We start from the raw sequence: 21543 nt of genomic DNA, 5'->3' as shown, positions 1-21543 counted from the left end.
GAAGGGAGCTACTCATCGTCTTCTCAGTGTACTCCATGTACCTGTTGGAGAATTAACTTGGGATGACAAGAAGATTCATTAACACTGAGAACACCAAACGTAAAACTCTATTTCAGGCACAAAAAGACACAGATAAGTTCTCTGTGACTGTGCATGTCATGAGTGACACGTACATAGTAAAATCCATCTACACACAGATGCTCACTGTGGAGAGGAACTACCCTCCAAGCATGTTTGTCAGAGCCAAGCATGTTTCTGAGAGTCATTAAAATGCAAAGTAGTTTTCTAGAGAAAAGTTTCAAACTAAATTGAGCCATTTGTCCACATCACCATTTTTGTTGCAGTGTGGCTTGTGTACATCTTCTACTTTGGCCAGTTTTGTTTGTGGTGTGAAGCAGTCAGTCCTTGTCTAATCCACATTAAAAAAACATTGCACTTGTCAAGCATTCAATAAATATGGCACCATTTCTTTCATATAATTAGTTCTTCATGTAAAATGTGCTACACTCTTTCTTCTGACATGCCTGCGACTGATGTTTCCATCTGTGGTTGTAGTTTCGGAATGTCCTTCATATGCTTCATATGAACCTCATTGAAGATAAGTGCTGTCACATTTGGATCAGGTAATTCAATTTTTAATGTTAAAAATAAAAAGGGCAGATTCCTTATAAATCTTTACCAATTTTAGTTGTGTTTCTATTGATAATATGCCACACAAAGCAAGAAATTTTGTGATTACACGGTAACACATTTTATTCATTAATGAATTGCATGCAGCACAGTGACTTAAAAAAAGGTGTATACAATACTGTTCCTCAGCTTAAGTAGACCCTTGACTTTCATTAATTTGCAACATTTACTAAAATTAAGAAAATAAATTTTCACTGAAACCATTACTATCACTGTGAGAGACTGGGAAATTTTCCACTTGCTCATAATGTTGCATAACTATGTTCATCTGTTTTGCTAGACAATTGCAGTACAAGCAATACTGGTTTAGCAACCAGTGGGTGATCTGGTTGTCAAATGACATGCCTAAATTATGCAAATTGTTCCATGTTTGCACTATTCCTTGTGGTTGTTAAATGGTCATTGTACCATTTTTACAATGGTGCTTTTCTTGTATGTGTTTCCTGTGGGAATGAGTAACAACAACAGCATGGGGCACCACCATCGTCTCCCAGTTCCAGATACTTGCTTAGAATGGTCCTTGTGTGAATGGTTTGTCATCGCTGCAGCTACTATGACTAGCCAGTACTTGCAAAGCTTAGTGTATATGTGTTGTTTGTGAAGAACACAATGTAAAGGAAGGAGGATAGTGGAAGTCTCTGTCCACAGATATACCTTGCAGCTCTGTTAAACCCCAAGACATCATTGTTGAAGTGATCTGTCAGACAAGAACAAAAACAGTTTCCTATGTCCCAATTTGTTCAACATTGCAACAAAGTGTGAAATTCAAACTACTGCATTGGCACATAGGATGGTGATTGCCAGCTGTACACAACCACCACCACCACCACCCCCACCACCACTACAACCATAGCAAAATTCTGGTGGTAAAAATTTTCTCTCACCACTGGAACACTCTGATGCACATCACCATTTCACTAAGATATTCCAACTTTAGCCGTAGTCATCCAGTTACTCATGGTTAATTCAAATCTTTCACCTGCCATCAGATTTTTCCATTTTGTAACGCTTATGACGTTCCTTTATTGCAGCACTGTTCATTCATGTAACTGATGTATTTCCAGAATACATACACATAGATTCAAATTTGATATTAAAGCTATGATACATAATCATAACAAGTGGACAATGACAGAATATTATAACTAAACAAAAAGTAGTGCAAAATAAGCCCTATGTGACCTCATTGCTAATTGCTGTTCTGTTGGGCCTATGAGTAAATGAGACTGTATTATACAGGGTGATTCAAAAAGAAAGAACAAATTTGAATTGTTTATTACAGATAAACTATGAAAGATAGAGACGCACTGCACATGTCAATGGATGAAGGAAGGTTCAGAGCTTTGTGTTTCCACAGATACTATACCATACACTCAATATAAGCACTGTGCATAGCTCGAGAAACATTGAAACAGTAGTCCATTTCCTTCTACACACAAATCAATGGGTCCTTGTTTACTGAATCAACAGCTTCAACAGTTCAGTTCCTCAGCTGTTGAAGATTTAACTGCCATACGTGAGACAAAGACTCTCTCTTTTATTTACTTCCACAGAAAAAAATTGCAAAGTGTGAGATCTGATGACTTGGGAGGCCAAAAGCAATGAACAAGATCTAGCTGCCCACCTCTTCCAACCAAACATTGTGGGATGGTCTTGTTAGATTAACACCACACCTCAAGGTGAAAGTGAGGCAGAGCACTGTCACGCAGAAAAATGGAATCAATGGAATGTGTGTGAAGTTGAAGAAAAATTCAAGCTGCAGCATATCCAGGCATGACATTCCTGTCACAGTTTCCCCCATAAAAAAGAAAGATCCATAAACTTTATGAACAGAGATAGCACAAAACACATTCAGTTTCAGTCTCTTTCGTGTTCAGTGACGATGCCGAGACTTTGCGATCCTCAAATTCTTACAGTATGACACTGTACTTTACCCAAGAGATGAAATGTCAATTTGCCCAAAAAAAAAAAAAGTCATTTGTTAGAAGTGTTTTCTGCCATATCCTGGAGAACTGAAATACAAAATTTGCAACTTTTGTTATGGTTGGCAGGACACAGTTCCTGCAGTAACTGCAACTTGTAAGCGTTCATATGTAGGTGTTGTTTCACAACGTGCCACACTGGTGTTGAGGTAGTTGAAGTTCCAGGACTGCCTGTCTAGTGGGCTTCCGAGTGCTCCATGTGAATGCGCCCCAAATACACTCAACATTTTCATCAGACGTGCTCGTAACCTAACCTAACCTAACCTAACCTAACCTAACCTAACCTAACTACCAGTGCTCTTCCCTTTGATATCCACCCAACTTCCAAGAATTTTGTATGTCAGTCATAAATCTGCTTTTGCGGAGGTAGTTTCTTGCTGAATTGACAAAGAAATGATTTCTCTCGTGGTGTAGTCACCATGTTGCTACAGACAAACAACAGTGCAAATGTGTCAAAACTTGGAACCTTTTCTCTCTAGTGATGTATTTAATTATGTCTGTCTTTTATATTTCATCTCTAATAAACAATTGAAATCTGTTCTTTCTTTTTGAATCACCTGGTACTATAAATCATGACATATCTAGAACTTAATAAAAAAATCAGACAAATAAAATAATGAAATTTGAAATTCTAGAATGAAAATACCTTTGCAAAAAATAGCAGCTACTCTGATAACAATGATGATGACGATGATAGGATGACTGCCTCTCTGTAAAATATGAAATCAGAGTATAGGTCAGCAGTGGCAGTCACAGTTCACTTGTAGGTGCTATGTTGAGTAATAGCAACAAAGAGGGAATTCGCCACTGGGAAGTCTTATATTTGCCTGCTATGTAAGTTTGTGTGACTGGCCTGTGATACCTGCAGTATTCCCAACACAGGAGCCCTGGTTGGATGTAGGTGATGTTACGCAAATAAACACATCCAATTCTTCCATTCGAACATCTAGTTCGCTATCTTCGATAATGATAGAAGCCGAAGATAAAGTTGAGACTCATATGTCTCAAGGAAAATGTAAGTCTGTCAGATCATTAATTTGCTATGTTTACAATTTCCTTTATGAGAATAAAAATAATGATAATAGTAACAATAATAATGAATAACATAGCATCATGGCATCAACCAGATCTTCAAAAATATCAGAGGAAATAAATTAATTCAAGAGGTTAGGTAACACTTTGAAAGTAATAACATTAGAGAGAGATTTTAAAGGAAAAAAATTAAAAACTGAATAGATTCGAATGCAGGATGGAAAAGAAAACTGGCACCAAGAGGTCTGAAAAAAGGAATAAGAAACATCATGAAGCAATGAAGGAATACTGGAAGAAGAATGAAGAACAATAAAAAATTAAGAACTAAAATAGGAATGGTGTCCTCTGAAGGCCATAACACAGGAAGAATAACACAGCATAAAATTTGTGTCATTTACAAGTCTTAATAATGAGCAACAAAAGAGAAAGGTGTAGGCTGTGGCATATTATTATGATCCATCCTAGCATTTGGTATCTGGTATCTAATGCCAGTCATTAAATTTGTCTCCTTAGAGTTAGTGAAAATTTTCATGTGTTTCTTTCTATTCCCTGTTTTTAGGATATAAGGTAAAATACCACTGTTCTTGCATGGCACTGTATCTTTCACTGTCACTGTTATTTACAAGTAATTTTTTGTTTACTGTCACCTATTCTGTAAAGGGTATAAATAGGGGCATAGAATGGAAATTTCATGCATTGTTATGCACATGTTATAGCATGTATGATTGCTAATCTGCACTGTATACTGACATTTTCCAACTTTTTTGTCCTATAATTCTCTGGAACTATAATTTTACAGCTCACTAAAAGGGAACGTGGAAAGTTGAACACTATTATTTAAAACATGAGAATATTTTAATAAGTAATTAAATGTACCATTTGGGAGAGAGAATGTATACTTACCGAAAAAGCGCAGGTATCTAACTGATGGCAGCACCAGAAATGGTTAAAAATTACAAACTGTGAGACTTAACTTTTTTAGGATTTGTGAAATGACAAAGAGAAGATCCAGGATTAAGAGTGTTGACTGTAGTTAGTAAGTTAATCCATATAATGTGTGTCAACAGACAGGAATTTTAGTCTTAAGAAACAAGTGAAATGCGAATGAAGTGATAAGAATAGAGAATTCACAGCACTGGGAGAAGCAGAAGATTATAAACAACAATTAAACATAGATAAAGGTAGATGTACAAAACAGGGGAAAAATAGCACAACAATGGACTCCTGGTCCTGGTAAGAGTACTAAACACTTGTAGGAAGAAGCAAACGGTCAAGTTCCTGTTGTCATGATTCATACAGAGTGTGAGTGTGTGTGTGTGTGTGTGTGTGTGTGTGTGTGTGTGTGTGTGTGTGTGTGTGTGTCAATGTAAAAAAGAAAAGAAAAAAATATGAAGGATCTTTGAAGAGAGTTTTTAAATTTTTCAAAGTTCACCAGTGAACTGGAAGAGGTGGTATTAAATTAGTAAGTAGCTTTAGTCATTTGACACATGCAAAAAGAGAAACATCTGGGAAAGATGGGATAATGATAGACATGGCAAATGTGGACAAAAAATGAAACGTGCAGAATTATTCATCTACATCTACATCTACATACATACTCCGCAATCCACCAAACGGTGCGTGGCGGAGGGTACCTCGTACCACAACTAGCATCTTCTCTCCCTGTTCCACTCCCAAACAGAACGAGGGAAAAATGACTGCCTATATGCCTCTGTACGAGCCCTAATCTCTCTTATCTTATATTTGTGGTCTTTCCATGAAATATGAGTTGGCGGCAGTAAAATTATACTGCATTCAGCCTCAAATGCTGGTTCTCTAAATTTCCTCAATAGCGATTCATGAAAAGAGCGCCTCCTTTCCTCTAGAGACTCCCACCCGAGTTCCTGAAGCATTTCCGTAACACTCGCGTGATGATCAAACCTACCATTAACAAATCTAGCAGCCCGCCTCTGAATTGCTTTTATGTCCTCCCCCAATCCGACCTGATAGGGATCCCAAATGCTCAAGCAGTACTCAAGAATAGGTCATATTGGTGTTTTACAGATGAATCACATCATCCCAAAATTAAACCAATGAACCAAAGACGACTATCCGCCTTCCCCACAACTGCCATTACATGCTTGTCCCACTTCATATCGCTCTGCAATGTTACGCCCAAATATTTAATCGATGTGACTGTTTCAAGCACTACACTACTAATGGAGTATGCAAACATTATGGGATTCTTTTTCCTATTCATCTGCATTAATTTACATTTATCTATATTTAGAGTTAGCTGCCATTCTTTACACCAATCACAAATCCTGTCCAAGTCATCTTGTATCCTCCTGCAGTCGTCACTCAATGACGACACCTTCCCATACACCACAGCATCATCAGCAAACAGCCGCACATTGCTATCCACCCTATCCAAAAGATCATTTATGTAGATAGAAAACAACAGCAGACCTACCACACTTCCCTGGGGCACTCCAGATGATACCCTCACCTCTGATGAACACTCACCATCGAGGACAACGTACTGGGTTCTATTACTTAAGAAGTCTTGGAGCCACTCACATATTTGGGAACCAATCCCATATGCTCGAACCTTAGTTAGGAGTCTGCAGTGGGGCACCGAGTCAAATGCTTTCCGGAAGTCAAGGAATATGGCATCTGTCTGATACCCTTCATCCATGGTTTGCAAGATATCGTGAAAAAAGGGCGTGTTGTGTTTCGCAGGAGCGATGCTTTCTAAAGCTGTGCTGATGTATGGACAGCAACTTCTCTGTCTCAAGGAAATTCATTATATTTGAACTGAGAATATGTTCGAGAATCCTGCAACAAACTGATGTTAAGGATGTTGGTCTGTAATTTTGAGGATCCGTCCTTCTACCCTTCTTATATACAGGCATCACTGCGCTTTTTTCCAGTCGCTCGGGACTTTACGTTGGGCAAGAGATTCGCAATAAATGGAAGCTAAGTAAGGAGCCAATGCAGTAGAATACTCTCTGTAAAAGCGAATTGGAATCCCATCAGGACCTTGTGATTTATTTATTTTCAACCCATTCAGCTGCTTCTCAACCCCAGGGATGTCCATCACTGTGTCCTCCATACGGGAATCTGCACGAGACTCAAATGGCAGTATGTTTATACGATCCTCCTGCTTGAAAGATTTCTCAAATGCTAAATTTAAAATTTCAGCTTTCGTTTTGCCATCTTCCGTTGCCAGGCCAGACTGATCAGTGAGTGACTGGGTGGAAGCCTTCGACCCGCTTACCGATTTTATGTAAGACCAGAATTTCCTTGGGTTTTCAGCAAGATCTTTTGCTAAGGTATGACGGTGGTAGTGGTTGTATGCTTCACGCATCGCTCTTTTTACAGCAGCACGAATCTCTACTAACTTTTGCTTGTCCTCATTCTCCCGGCCTTTCTTGTACCGCGAGTGCAACTGTCTTTGCTTCCTGAGAATTCTCCAAAATGCGCTGTTAAACCACGGTGCGTCTTTTCCGTCCTTAACCCACTTTTTCGGCATATACTTCTCCAATATGTGATATACAATGTGTTTAAAATTTGCCCATAATTCTTCCACATCCATCGTACCGGAAGTAAATGAAGTCAATTCATTTACTAAGTGGGATGCTAACAACTGCTTATCTACTCTTTCTAGTAAGAATACTCTCCTAGCCTTCGTGACAGACTTTTTAACTTTCGTAACCATAGTCGTAATGACAACATAATGATCGCTAATCCCTGTCTCAACACTGACCCCGTTGATGAGGTCCGGTCTGTTCGTGGCTACCAGATCTAAAATATTTCCATTACGCGTTGGCTGTCGATGTAGCTGCTCAAGACAGTTTTCGGATAATGTGTTCAAAAGTAACTCACACGACAGCTTCTCTGTACCACCTGTAATGAATCCATAGACATCCCATTCCATACTAGGTAGGTTGAAGTCGCCGCGGACTAATATAGCACGATCCGGGTACTTCTGTGATACAGAGTGTAGACTCCCTTTGAATGATTCTAGAACTGTCACGGTGGAACCTGGTGGCCAACAATTAACTTTATTTCCCCTAGCCCTGTTAAACGTGTCCAGATAACTTCACAAAAACACTCTACTTCGACCTCAGTAGAGACAATATTTTTGTCAACAGCAATGAAGACACCTCCTCCTACGGTGTCTAATCTGTCTTTCCGATACACATTCCAACCCTCACTAAATATTTCAGAACTTCGTATCTCAGGGTTCAGCCAGGTCACAGTCCCGAGAATAATTTGTGGTGCGCCACACGCTTCCTGGAGGGCAGTAAATTCAGGAACTTTATTCCGAACACTTTGAAAATTTACTGCTAATATCTTGATAGCTGAAGTGTCTTTACACTGAGCGCGTCCTGATTTCCCTGCTTGCACGTCGACTGGTGAGTGTTCATCAGGATACGTTGCACTACTGCCTAGCCTGAAAAACCCCCATGTGCATGCCACAAGTACTCTGCTACCCGAGTAGCTGCTTACTTTGTGTAGTGCACCCCTGACCTATCTAGGGGCGTCCTACAATTCCCCACCCAATAGGGCAAGTCTAGAAATCTGCAGCCAAGACCGTCACAGAGTCGACAAAGCCTCTGTTTGAGACCCCGTACACTCAATAGCCGCAGGCAAGGCCGCCTCCACATCTTGGATGAGACCACCCGGCAGACAAACCGAGTGTACGTTGGAATTCTTTCGAGCCCTGTACGCTATTTCCCTAAGGGGCTCCATCACCCGCCTAACGTTGGAGCTCCCAATAACCAGCAAGCCTTTGCCCCCGTGTGCCTGCTCGGGCCCTGCTGAAGGAGCGGCCAGCTGACCACTGACAGGATGAATGGTCGAGGCCAGCTGGCCAGCCTCCACATTGACCCTCCGCCTGGAGCGATGCGAACGCGTTGCAGTCCACCACACAACCCTGAGGTGAGGGCGGCCCCAACGCGCTGGGTACACTAGAATCTGCCTCGGTGGCTGAGTCAGTTATTCACATGTTATCTATTGAGAAGCACAATATTTTAACAATGGCATGCTGGAAATGGAACAGAGAAAATGTAGCAATGAATATAGGTCAGCAATGGTAGTCATTGTTCACTTGTAGGGGCTATGTTGAGTAATAGCAACAGAGAGGGAATTTGCTACCAGGCAGTCTTATATTTGCCTGCTATGTAAGTTCGTGTGACTGGCCTGTGATGCCTGCAGCGTTCCCAACACAGGTGCCCTGGCTGGATGTGGGTGATGTTATGCAAATAAACACTTGCAGTTCTTCCATTCGCACATATCTGATGGGGTTACTAAATTCTTCCCCTCTTGAACTGGCCTGTAGGCTCAGTACCTGCCTGAACTGTGCAGAGGAGGATGACGGGGCAGAAGTGAGTGGGAGCTGAGTGATGTCGTGATGGGAGGCTCTTGGAAGAGGTTCAGGGGCTACTGATGATGAGAGTTGCAATGGTGGACTTCCTGTCAAGGGAGGAGAAATGTCTTTTGAGGTCACCCATGAAGGACCTCCACTGGGCTCCACTGACAGGTTTGAACATGTAAGAAGCAAGAACAATATACTACACTAAAACTGATCTAGCCGGCCCTATGAGTTTTAACATTTGCGTTAGAAAAGTATGAACAAACCATTGTATCAGCCCATTTAAGACTGGATGGAAATGGTGTGTGAAGAGACATTTAATTCCATTGCCTGTGAAAAACCTTTTGAAATTTATTGCTGTTGTTGGTCACTAGCGTGTGACTATTGTGGAGAGCTGCTTCAAGATTCCCACAGTGACTGCTGCTGCTGCTGTCTGCTGGAGGCAGGTGATGTTCGAGAAATGGTAGAGGGAGTCCACGAAACAAACTGTATCCTGGCAGTCAGATTGAGGATCTGGGCGTGCTGCAAGGCAAGAAAGTGCATCTGCGTCAGAATGATGATTGGAAGTGCAATAGTGAATAGAGAATTAGAAATTTGTCACACACAAGCTAACTGATGAAAGTGATATGGTGTATGCACTACCAGTTTTGTCTTAGGTCTAAAAAGGGACATTTGTTGCAAGTAATACATCTCTATTTCCAACTAATAGCTCAGTACACAGTATCAATACTAGGAATAAGAAGAATCTGCATAAAGGCCTAAAATCACTTACCTTGGTCCAAAAGGGGTCAGATATTCAGGAACACACATTTTTAATAAATTGCCAGCAACCATTAAAAACTTGGTTTCAGATAAAGCACAGTTTAAACAGAGCTTTGAAAGAATTTTTGATAGGCAACTCCTTCTACTACACAGATGAATATCTTAACAGAGACCGCTAAGTCAGCTTAAGTAAAAATATCTGTTAGATTACAGTTTTGACAACACTTGGTCACAACAGTCAAGATTAGGTATTTTGCGTATGATAAATTTATTAATAGTACATAACAGTGTTTTATTCTGACAGTGTGTTAATTCTGTAATTATTAGCTGTCCCAGTTTACTGCATTGTATTAACTTATTTTCGACTAGCTCCTGACAAATGATCAGGTTAGTAATTATTATATTCAAATGTTTTATGTTTTTATGTCATACTTCCTGACATGTTCCACACCCATGAGAATCATCAAATTTTTTGGGTCTATGGAACGAAAACTAGATCTAATTTAATCTAATCTAAGCAGTTTATGGTTGGTGATAAGATTAAATTTGTGATCACACAAAAAGAGACAAATTTATGTGCACCAAAGATGATGGCCAACACTTTCTTTTTGATCTGTGAATAATATTGTTGAGCAATAATGTCTTTTACATAAACACTGTTGGCCACTCCTTACCATCCTCTGGTTTCTGACACAGAACAGTCATGATGTTGCGTAGGAATGTATCTATTGCCAGCACCAGTGGCAAGACATTGTGCTGATTCGAGGGTTGATTTTAACTTCTGAAAAGCTCAATGGCATTCTTCTGATAACTGAAGGGGTACTCCATTTCTCCAGAGATGATTTAATAGGTGAGCTCTGAAGGGTGTTCTGAGGAATAAATCACACTTGGTAATTCACCTTTTTAACAGAGCTAAGCTCATAAATGTTCTGAATAGCCTGTACATATTCTTTCATGGTCCGAAGGCTCTCTTCACTGGTGATGTAGCATAAATAAGTGACAGCTGGTTGAAAAGGGGCACATTTGGAAAAAATTACGCTTATGACCTTTCTGTGGAAGGACCACAAGAACCAGACATAGATTATGCAAATGTTCTTATATTGTGCAGCAGTGATCAAATGAGGTAACCCACACAATACAGAATCCCACAGTGATGGAAACCGAATATTGATAGATCGAACCACTATGCAACACAAATGTAAATAGGTCCTGGTAAGCAGCAGTGGTGGCCATAGTTCACTTGTGGAGGCCAAATTGTATAATATTAACTGGAGGGCACTGATAACCTAGCTGTTGAGCACCCATAAGCTCTAACCCCCTCCCCGTGTGGAACCTTCGTACATTAAGAGTAAATATAGGCCTATCACAACTCAGAAAATTCATGTACGTGTTTATCTCTCTGTATCTCTGGGCATTAACATTATGTATTTATGCACCTGATAAAATCTGAAGAACACTCATCTAATTTGAATCTTCCCCACATAAAGTGCATCACAAATGCCAAACTGGTATCTTTCATCATTATTTTGTGTTTCTAGCAACTACAAATTTCTCTGCAGATGCATGTATTATAAGAATCAGTACACAAATTGATGATTAAATCAAGAAATTGCAATTCCACAACAAATGAGTGTCCCAGAACAGTTATTGTACACTACTGTTAGAGGATTGGCTTGCAGAATATCTATTCTGAGTCTGTAATGTACACTATTTTACAGGATGTAGAGCAGGACAGGTGAATGTCATAAAGAAGGTGGCAAAATAAAAGAGTTAAATTCATTGAACTTGAGATACATTCTTGGTGCTTAGAATACAGGAAGGGCTTGCCGTGGGGGTAGAGGTAAAGGTTGACTGGTAGTCTATGATTTTGGTCAAAAATAATAAAGGAGTAGGAGATGGGTGACTTAGTGATTCACATTTATGTGATGGCTGACCCTGTGTAAGTAGGACCAAAGACTGGTAGTATTAGCTATCCACTCTGGCTGTAGTCTGGATCACAGAGAGAGCATCAGCTCTATTTGACAGCTGGAAAGTGAGAGAGTGAAGTGACCCTACTATGCCCTCCAAAACACTCAAGTGACCACACATGCGACTTGCTTCCCATGCTCGCAGTTGGTTACCTCAGTGGTGTGGATATGCCAGTTTATTCAGCAGAGGGCTCAAGGCAGCCCTTGGCCATGGCTTTTACTTAAATGAATGCTCCTATCCTGATTGGTTGGTTTTGCACATACAAACTGGTGCCATTATAGTGGAAGAATAGTTGGAAGACTTGTTTGACAGATGGAGTTTGAAATAAAAATGTTGCATAAAATCCTAAATATTCCCGTACTGGATGGCCATCCTGTACATCCTTAGTGGTGGCTTGCAGTGTTCACAAAAGAGTGCCAGACAATGTCTCAGAACAAGGATTGCCCAGGTAGGGGACTGACAGACTAGGGAAGGGCTCTGTTACAATTGATTTTCTCTAGTCTTGTAAACAGGTACTTGTTGCTAAGGCTCACAAAAAGGTATTTGATATTAGATGATGAGGTATCTTGCTACAGCTCCAAAATAAATTAATTTTCCAATATGTGTTAATGGTAACAGTATTGCAATTAGGCATCAATCTTGTGCGTGTGAACACTGAAAAGAGCCACTGATCTTAAATTACCTCAGTGTATTGGCAAACTGAAGGCTAAATTCACTTATACTTGTTTAACACACACTATCTCCAGTAGTAAAATTCCATTAATGAAATCCCTTTCTGTTCAACATTGTGTCCCCACTAAGAGAAAATAATGCAATTTCCTATAAAAGGACTCGCAATACACTAGTCATTCTGTGAGGTAAGAGAATAGAGTGTTTACTTAGTCACATCATTGTGATTCACTAATCCAGCACAAAACTTTTACCATAGAGTTGCACAAACAAAGCTCTGATACCAAAATTCCTGTTAAATTAACAACATACTGGTAGAAATGATCCAATACCCATATCCTGAACAGTGAAACTCTAATACAATGACAAAATAGAAGGCTTACATCCTAACCACAAAATACTACTTTATTGGGTATATGGAAGGAATCAATTCACAATGACAGAACCTCAAGGTGCAGACTAGCCAAGCGTGGTAAAAAGGGAAGCTCGATGTCTCGGTGAATAGATTGAAAGATGAGATACTGAACTGATACTGCTATAAGGGTATAGCACAAGCTACTGTTCTGTGGCAGGAGGGGAAACATAGAACAGTGTTGGTGACACAAAAGGAGGCTAAGAAATGGGTGGGAGAGGGCAGTATAAGCTGGGAAGCAGCCGACAGCAATCGCCCGTGTTGCCCCAAAGTGCCTAAACTAGTCCTGGCTCACTGAATGAAAGAGTGAGGCAGCTAGTAAAATGCAATTCATAAATAGTAAATGCAGTCACTGAAACAGCCTCAATAAGGACCCAGTTACCCCAGACCATTTGCACACATGCACACACACACAGAGGGATGGTGACATAAGTGCTTGGCATAATTACACGAATGATGAAAGGCCAGGTGATTATTGAAATAGGTCCAACAGCTAAAGATCAAAATTGGTGTGACAACACTGAAGATTTAGTCAAAGGACAATATATTGACAAAATATTGGAATTATGGAGAAAATTAGTAGGCAACAAAGGCTACACAACAATAAACACCAAAACTTTTGAATTCCAAAATTCTTTGACCCAGATGCATGTGATATCTTTCATTGACAGTTTAAATGGGTGAACGCAGTTATTCACAATGAACTGTTTCTGTGTGTTCATTTAGCTGAGACCTCATCAAAAAGCTGGGATAAAATACGAAGGATGGTTATAAGGAGATATTATCATAAGAAAAGACTGAACTGTGTTTCACTTGAGTACACATTAACAAAAGGGCAATATAGATAAATATTAGTGGAGAATTCAGAGCATAAACTGGTGTTATGCCTGTTGCCAGTCAATCGGATATACCATGGAAGTATAGAAATAACAGACCTGGTAAGATGTTTGTTGTTCACCATTAGATAAACTGTCAGTACACATAGGGAGACCCAGTAACAATAACAGACCTGGTAAGATGTTTGTTGTTCACCATTAGATAAAATGTCCACCATTACATAAAATGTCAGTACACATAGGGAGACCCAGTAACAATATGTGAAAAAAAGCGGGTTAGTATTCCTTCAACAAAGCTGTCACAAACATTTCTTTAAGTTCTAACATTGTAAATCAGTTGCCTACCTTATTAACATTCCAGGTCTCATAATACAGGGTGGGCAAATAAAAATGGTCTGGAGAACAGAGTTCCAGGGTACAAAGACACAAAGCAGAGGAAAGGAAATACAGTACTGACCTGACTGTATCAGATGTTAAAAGTGACCACCATTCATCTCTTGGCACTTTTGGAACTTGGTTAGCAAGGTTCTGAAAGTGTATCGAAGCTGGGATGGTGGAATTGCTGCAATCTCATCTGAAATGTTCCCGCTGCAGTTCTTGAAGACTATGAGGGTTGTTGTGATACACCTTAGACTTGAGGGCTCCCCACACAAAGTAATTGCATGCTGACACATCAGATGAACTGGATGGTCAGCTAGGGCCACAACCGGACTGACCACTGCTAACAACTCTGTTCGGCATGAAGATTGTGTAAACGTGCTCCAAAGTTCAGCCAACTGTATAGACAGTTGCTCCATCCTTTTGGAAGTAATGGGGTGTGGTTATATGCATACATTCACGTCTAATCATGTTGACTCATCCGGGTCACTTTTATTTGCCCCACCCTGTATAGAAATTAAATAAACAATACCATAAAAATTTAAAAGAAAAACTGAAAATTAGTGCATTCCTTCATAGTGTTTGCTTGGAAATGAACTAAGATCATCACAATAAACCCAATAAAATTGAGGTGATACAAAATAGTACCACTATTGTGAAAAAGATACCACAATAAGTTTAAAAATGAAGAGAATATGTAGCCTAAGCATTCACTAAAAATCTGTGAGCATCATCTTTCCCTTAATCACATCCACTCCACTGCAAATTATTAAACCCAGCAGAGGTGCACAGTGAATAATATAAACTGAAGTGGATAGTACAACAGAAATGACAAAAACCCATTTATCATTCAGTGAACGAAAAAATTTCAACTGGCACTTTCAAAATTGATTCATAACAAGTCAGTCACTCATATCATGCATCAGAGTTATTGCTATGACTGCTTAGATAGCACAGCTAATGGACTTGACTCAAAAGTATTGGCTAAACATTGAACAGTAACATCTCCAAATTTCTTAGTAACTTGTGAAGTTACATTGCATAGTGGTAATACTAACAGAATTATGAAGTCACGTAGAACATAATCCTAATGCAATACATCACATCGACAAACCATTCTTTGACTAGAGATATAACAAGCGAAGAACTACATTGGAAATAAACTTTAGATGCTTTGTATGTATTTCATGCACCTTAACGATCTCAGAAAATCATGTTAATGAGTAATATGTAGAAAGCTGTAATGTCTGACTGCAGTTCACACATTTTCAAAAGCATCTTAAAAAGTAACATTTAAGAAATTTACAGCTACAGATAATTTAGTCCATTTCAGTTTCACCTCGGATGTCAACAACAGTTCAAGTAGACTATAGTACTGACTTATAAACCAACGAATCTTAAGATTTTTCACAACCACAATACTATGGCACTGATTTTGTCAACACCCAGAAGGTAATGTGCACAAAATGCAAAGGCAACTACCCATGATAAAGGAAACGAGACATTTCATCTTGTGCCAGAGTGCTTCTGACAGCTTGTTGCATGAAATATAAAAGCTGTCTTCTGCAAAAACATCAAATAAAGTTCTTAAGCCTAAGTAAATGCATATCATTGTTCTGCTTTAGAACTGTTATTGTTATTAACCTAACAAAGAGTTTCCATTTTAATATAATGTCGTATGTACGTCCTTAACTAGGGAGCATTATTCACTCACTCTCTCTCATAGATCTAACAATCAGATTAAACAAGTAACACTTTGAAAAAATGCCATTTACGAACAGTATCCTTTCTACTGTTCCTCAGATTAACCACAAAAAAAAAGAGGAGGTTGGCTAGTGCCATAAAAGTCTCCAAAATGCTAAATAAGTGTTCTGTCTTAACTAAGAACCTTGTAATGCTTATGTTATTCAAGTCTCATTTTAAAGCACACACCCAAATATTCCAACTCAAGAGGTAAAATAGCTAATTCCCCAACTATAACTCAAGAAGCTGCTGTAATGTATGATATTATTGAATGTATAAATATGATCCATATTTATGAATTACAGTTAAAACAGAAATTCTGAAGAAAAAGTGGGGTGTGTTGTTGATGGAGAAACTTGCTGATGAAAACACAAAGTGGTCACAACACACGCAGTTTTGTAGGCACGACACAGTGCAACAAAACATGGCATTGTGCAGTGTGATGTGTATGCAGACGGCTAGGGGGCAGGCATGTGGCACCCTCACATGGACGGTGTGAACTGGCAGTGATTGACAGCAGTGGTGACTAAGGAGAAATGACTGCACATTGAAGCAAAGGACTCTTGGTATGAGCAGTTCTACTGCTTTGGCGGATAGACGGCAGATGGATTCCACAGCACTGAATGTTGCGGGTATTGCAACTGAGTGGCAGCGTGACTGGCATCAGGCATCTTCTAGGGTAGCAAATAAGCCACATCTGCAGCCCAGCAGCAAGTTGACACAGCCCCAGCAAGGGGGGAACCCCCACCCCCAGCTCTCAAGTAAAGGAGAAGATATAGTGTAGTCAGGTGCTTTTCTTTCAAAAATGATTTAAGAGTTGATATTATGCAGGTTTTTAATGGTTGCAACTGGAAGTTTTTTGATGGCTGTTTGTCATAATTCATATTCCAAAATATCAAAAATACTTCATACCACTTGGTCCCCTCCCTCCCCCTCCCCCAGCCCCCACACACCCAAACCACTGTATGGGTGCCCATGGCAGGGGTGGCACGTACGGCTACATCAGGTGGGCTACATGTCTTTGGTTGTGCTAGGCTGGTGCACCCCAGTGAGGGCAGCACAATATTGGCCACAAGTAGGCTGTGGCATGAGGTTCGTGACACTAAATGTGTCGCATGACAGATCAGCAGTCAGCAATGTGCTCTGCAGCACAAACTGTGTGGCCGTTAGAGCAGGGAGGCTGCTTGGCTGCCAGCTAAGCTGTGCAATGATGAACGGGTGATGCCAGTGGGCCTGGCGACACTCTCGACAGTACTGGCAATGAAGCTACCAGTGGACAATGCTTACAGTATATTCGTGCATTCTTCCCTTCACGGCATGCATGTACATCTGTAGTGCGGTGAACTTGTGCTTGACCGTGTAGGCAGCTAGCTGCAAGTTGGACTCTGCCCAGGTGTGGCAGAATGCATGAACAGATTTTATCCGTGGCTGCATGGCAAGGTGCAGCTGCAGCTCCAGACCCAAGTAGCAAGGTGCAGCTGCAGTTCCTGACCCACACAGAGTTGCTGTGAGAACTTCAGTCAGCCACATAGCCTTGAACATGAACCAGAATTTCGCAGTCACCCTTCAGACTGAACAGTGGGTGAGATCAAGATTCTGATGCCAGTTGTACAGGATGTGGAGCAGGATGGGTGAGCATCAGAAGGGATATAGTGAAATAAGAGTTAAGTTCATTGGCCATGAAATACACTCCTGGAAATTGAAATAAGAACACCGTGAATTCATTGTCCCAGGAAGGGGAAACTTTATTGACACATTCCTGGGGTCAGATACATCACATGATCACACTGACAGAACCACAGGCACATAGACACAGGCAACAGAGCATGCACAATGTCGGCACTAGTACAGTGTATATCCACCTTTCGCAGCAATGCAGGCTGCTATTCTCCCATGGAGACGATCGTAGAGATGCTGGATGTAGTCCTGTGGAACGGCTTGCCATGCCATTTCCACCTGGCGCCTCAGTTGGACCAGCGTTCGTGCTGGACGTGCAGACCGCGTGAGACGACGCTTCATCCAGTCCCAAACATGCTCAATGGGGGACAGATCCGGAGATCTTGCTGGCCAGGGTAGTTGACTTACACCTTCTAGAGCACGCTGGGTGGCACGGGATAGGAATGGTAGAACGATGGGTTCGATGACGGTTTGGATGTACCGTGCACTATTCAGTGTCCCCTCGACGATCACCAGTGGTGTACGGCCAGTGTAGGAGATCGCTCCCCACACCATGATGCCGGGTGTTGGCCCTGTGTGCCTCGGTCGTATGCAGTCCTGATTGTGGCGCTCACCTGCACAGCGCCAAACACGCATACGACCATCATTGGCACCAAGGCAGAAGCGACTCTCATCGCTGAAGACGACATGTCTCCATTCGTCCCTCCATTCACGCCTGTCGCGACACCACTGGAGGCGGGCTGCACGATGTTGGGGCGTGAGCGGAAGACGGCCTAACGGTGTGCGGGACCGTAGCCCAGCTTCATGGAGACGGTTGCGAATGGTCCTCGCCGATACCCCAGGAGCAACAGTGTCCCTAATTTGCTGGGAAGTGGCAGTGCGGTCCCCTACGGCACTGCGTAGGATCCTACGGTCTTGGCGTGCATCCGTGCGTCGCTGCGGTCCGGTCCCAGGTCGACGGGCACGTGCACCTTCCGCCGACCACTGGCGACAACATCGATGTACTGTGGAGACCTCACGCCCCACGTGTTGAGCAATTCGGTGGTACGTCCACCCGGCCTCCCGCATGCCCACTATACGCCCTCGCTCAAAGTCCGTCAACTGCACATACGGTTCACGTCCACGCTGTCGCGGCATGCTACCAGTGTTAAAGACTGCAATGGAGCTCCGTATGCCACGGCAAACTGGCTGACACTGACGGCGGCGGTGCACAAATGCTGCGCAGCTAGCGCCATTCGACGGCCAACACCGCGGTTCCTGGTGTGTCCGCTGTGCCGTGCGTGTGATCATTGCTTGTACAGCCCTCTCGCAGTGTCCGGAGCAAGTATGGTGGGTCTGACACACCAGTGTCAATGTGTTCTTTTTTCCATTTCCAGGAGTGTATATTCTAGGTGCTCAGAATACAGAATGAGCTCACCCTGGTGCATAGGTAAAGATTGACTGCCAGTCTATAAGTTTGGTCAAAAATAATAAAGGAGTAGCAGACGGGAGAGGTGGCAGCTAATACTTGTGTGACTGGAGGCCAGTGCTGGGTGAGCAGGGCTAGAGGTGGATTCTGGCTGAAACATGTGTTACAATTCATTAAGAAGAGGGCTGATGGCATCCCTTGTCACTAGCATTTAGTGGAATGAAGTGCTTCTATCCTGAAGGACAGGTTGGTGTTGGTGGTGTTACAATGGGAGAGTACTTTTAAAACGTGGTGGAAAGAGAGAGTTTGAAATAAAAATTTTGCATAAAGGTTGTAAATATTCCCAGATTTGTTGGCCACCCTGTAAACTATTCAGGAAACTGCTCTTGGATTTAAGGACTTTTGTGAAGTGGTTATTTTGTTGACCTCATATTGGTTTACAATACACATTCACTCTGTCTCAGAGCCATTGGCAATGGATTTGCACTCTATGACGTATTCTGTATTGCTAAGACTGAAGTTGCTCTCTCCCTTGTAAAGGTGTCTCAGCATTTTGTCACACAGACGGGTTCCAACTAACATGGCTGTAGTATTACATGACAAGTTGATGGGTCCTTACTGATGGAATTATCTTACATTTGATTGAACACCAACTCCCCAAATTGTAATTGTGCAAATAAATCTGTATTGGGAATCTTGGTTAACTCTTCATCGTTTGAATGATCCAGAGTCTCTTCAGTTTATATACATGGAAGAGTAAATAAATTATAAATTGTATAACATTTCTAGAAAAGGGCAGCTGTAGTGTATTTGTTTTAGTATGGTACATAAACAATTAGAAATAAAAGAAAAAGGGCTATAATTAAGGATTGAGAAAATGCCCCAGTTACACTTCTTTATATGAAGATTCAGCATAGATAAACAGAGTGTAGCTGTCTATAGGCACAACAACTAACAACTCTAGTAATAGTCCATTAAATTTCAAGCATGCAGCCACGCAAATAAAAATTCCTCCACTGATATTTCAGCCACATATCATCCGGCCATCCTCAGAGTGAGTCAGAAGACTGACGACGAGATGCCAAGCGCAGCCTTATATGCTCCACTGCAGTGGTACTGTGCATGCGGGTCACAGCTGCTGGTCGGCGGCAAAGAAATATGCTTACATATGCGCCGCCTGTGGCAAAGGCGTACAGACATTCAGTTTGCTCAACGATGTATGATCGACGGCAGTGACGCCATGATGACTTCTCTGCAGTTTAATTACCCCAAGAGCCACATTCCATGCTTTGTCCAAATTAGTTGACGATATCATCTTTCATCAGTACCATTGAAGAAGCTGTCTGACCACTATCAGAGGACTCTGCTGAAGAAATCTGACGAGAAACCTGCCGAGCAATTACGAAACATAGTTCACAAAGAAGCGATGTTTCCAAGGAAGAAATATGTGTGATACGAAAGCTGCATGAGGATATTGACACAGTCGTCCTGTTTGCTGATAAAGGTAATGCTACCATCCTTTTGCCTCAGGAAGTCTACAAGGAAAAGATATGTGGTCTACTTAGTTCTGGTGCATACCAGAAAATGAACAAAGGTGCAGTATCACTGAGATTTTATGGTCTTCCTAAAGTTCACAGATGGATAAGGATGAGCTTCTAGAGGACTTGTCTATGAGACCTAAAAACGAGCACTGCCAAATATTTAGCTTCCTTATTAAAACCTTTTGTAGGAAAATGTAGTCACCACATTTAGCAATGTCAGGCTAATTAGTATGGATGTGCTTGTTTGTTTTGACATGGTATCATTATACACTAAACTTCCTTTAAAGGACTCTTTATCTCTTATCGGCCAACATTTTGATAAGAACATTGCGTCCTTATTTGAACATGTGCTGTTATCATCGTATTTCCAGTTTAATGATGAATTTTATGAGCAGATTGATGGCGTTGGTATGGGAAGCCCCCTCTCCTCTCTGGTAGCTAATTTATTCATGGAAGACTTCGAAGACAAGGCACTGGACTCAGCAAGTTTTAAACCAACAGTCTTCTGGAGGGACGTGGACGACACATTTGTGGTGTGGGCACACGGGATGGATGAATTAACATCAATTTCTTGAGCATTCGAATTTTGAATTCTATCCATGCTAGTATCAAATTTACTATGGAAATAGTAAAAGATGGCTGCCTCCCCTTTTTGGATGTTGTCGTTCGTCGAAAAGTTGATGGCACATTAGGACATGCCGTATATCGGAAACCAACTCACACAAATCTATACCTACATGTCAGCAGCTGCCATCACCCTTCACAGACCAACATGAAAAACGTTTTTAAATCAAATGGATTTTCTCCACAACACATTCGTAGAGCATTCAAAGCAAAACCTAGAATGCAGGTATGTGATGGGGAAGAAGATAGTAATTCTTTCAGATCTAGTGCATTTTCGTCCTTTGTGGGTGCTCTTTCCTCAAAGATAGGCCGTATTCTTGAGAAACACTGTGTTAAGGTGATCTTCTGCCCCCCCCCCCCCCCCCCCCATGAAGATTGCAGCTTTATGCCACTCTGTGAAGGACAGAGCTTCGTAAAGCGGGTGTGTATCAGATTCCTTGCGGAAATTGTGAGAAGTTGTAC

Source organism: Schistocerca nitens, chromosome 5, assembly GCF_023898315.1.
Source record: "Schistocerca nitens isolate TAMUIC-IGC-003100 chromosome 5, iqSchNite1.1, whole genome shotgun sequence".
NCBI classification, from domain to species: domain Eukaryota; kingdom Metazoa; phylum Arthropoda; class Insecta; order Orthoptera; family Acrididae; genus Schistocerca; species Schistocerca nitens.
The sequence above is the reverse complement of the archived record's forward strand: the minus strand, read 5'-3'. Positions refer to the sequence as shown.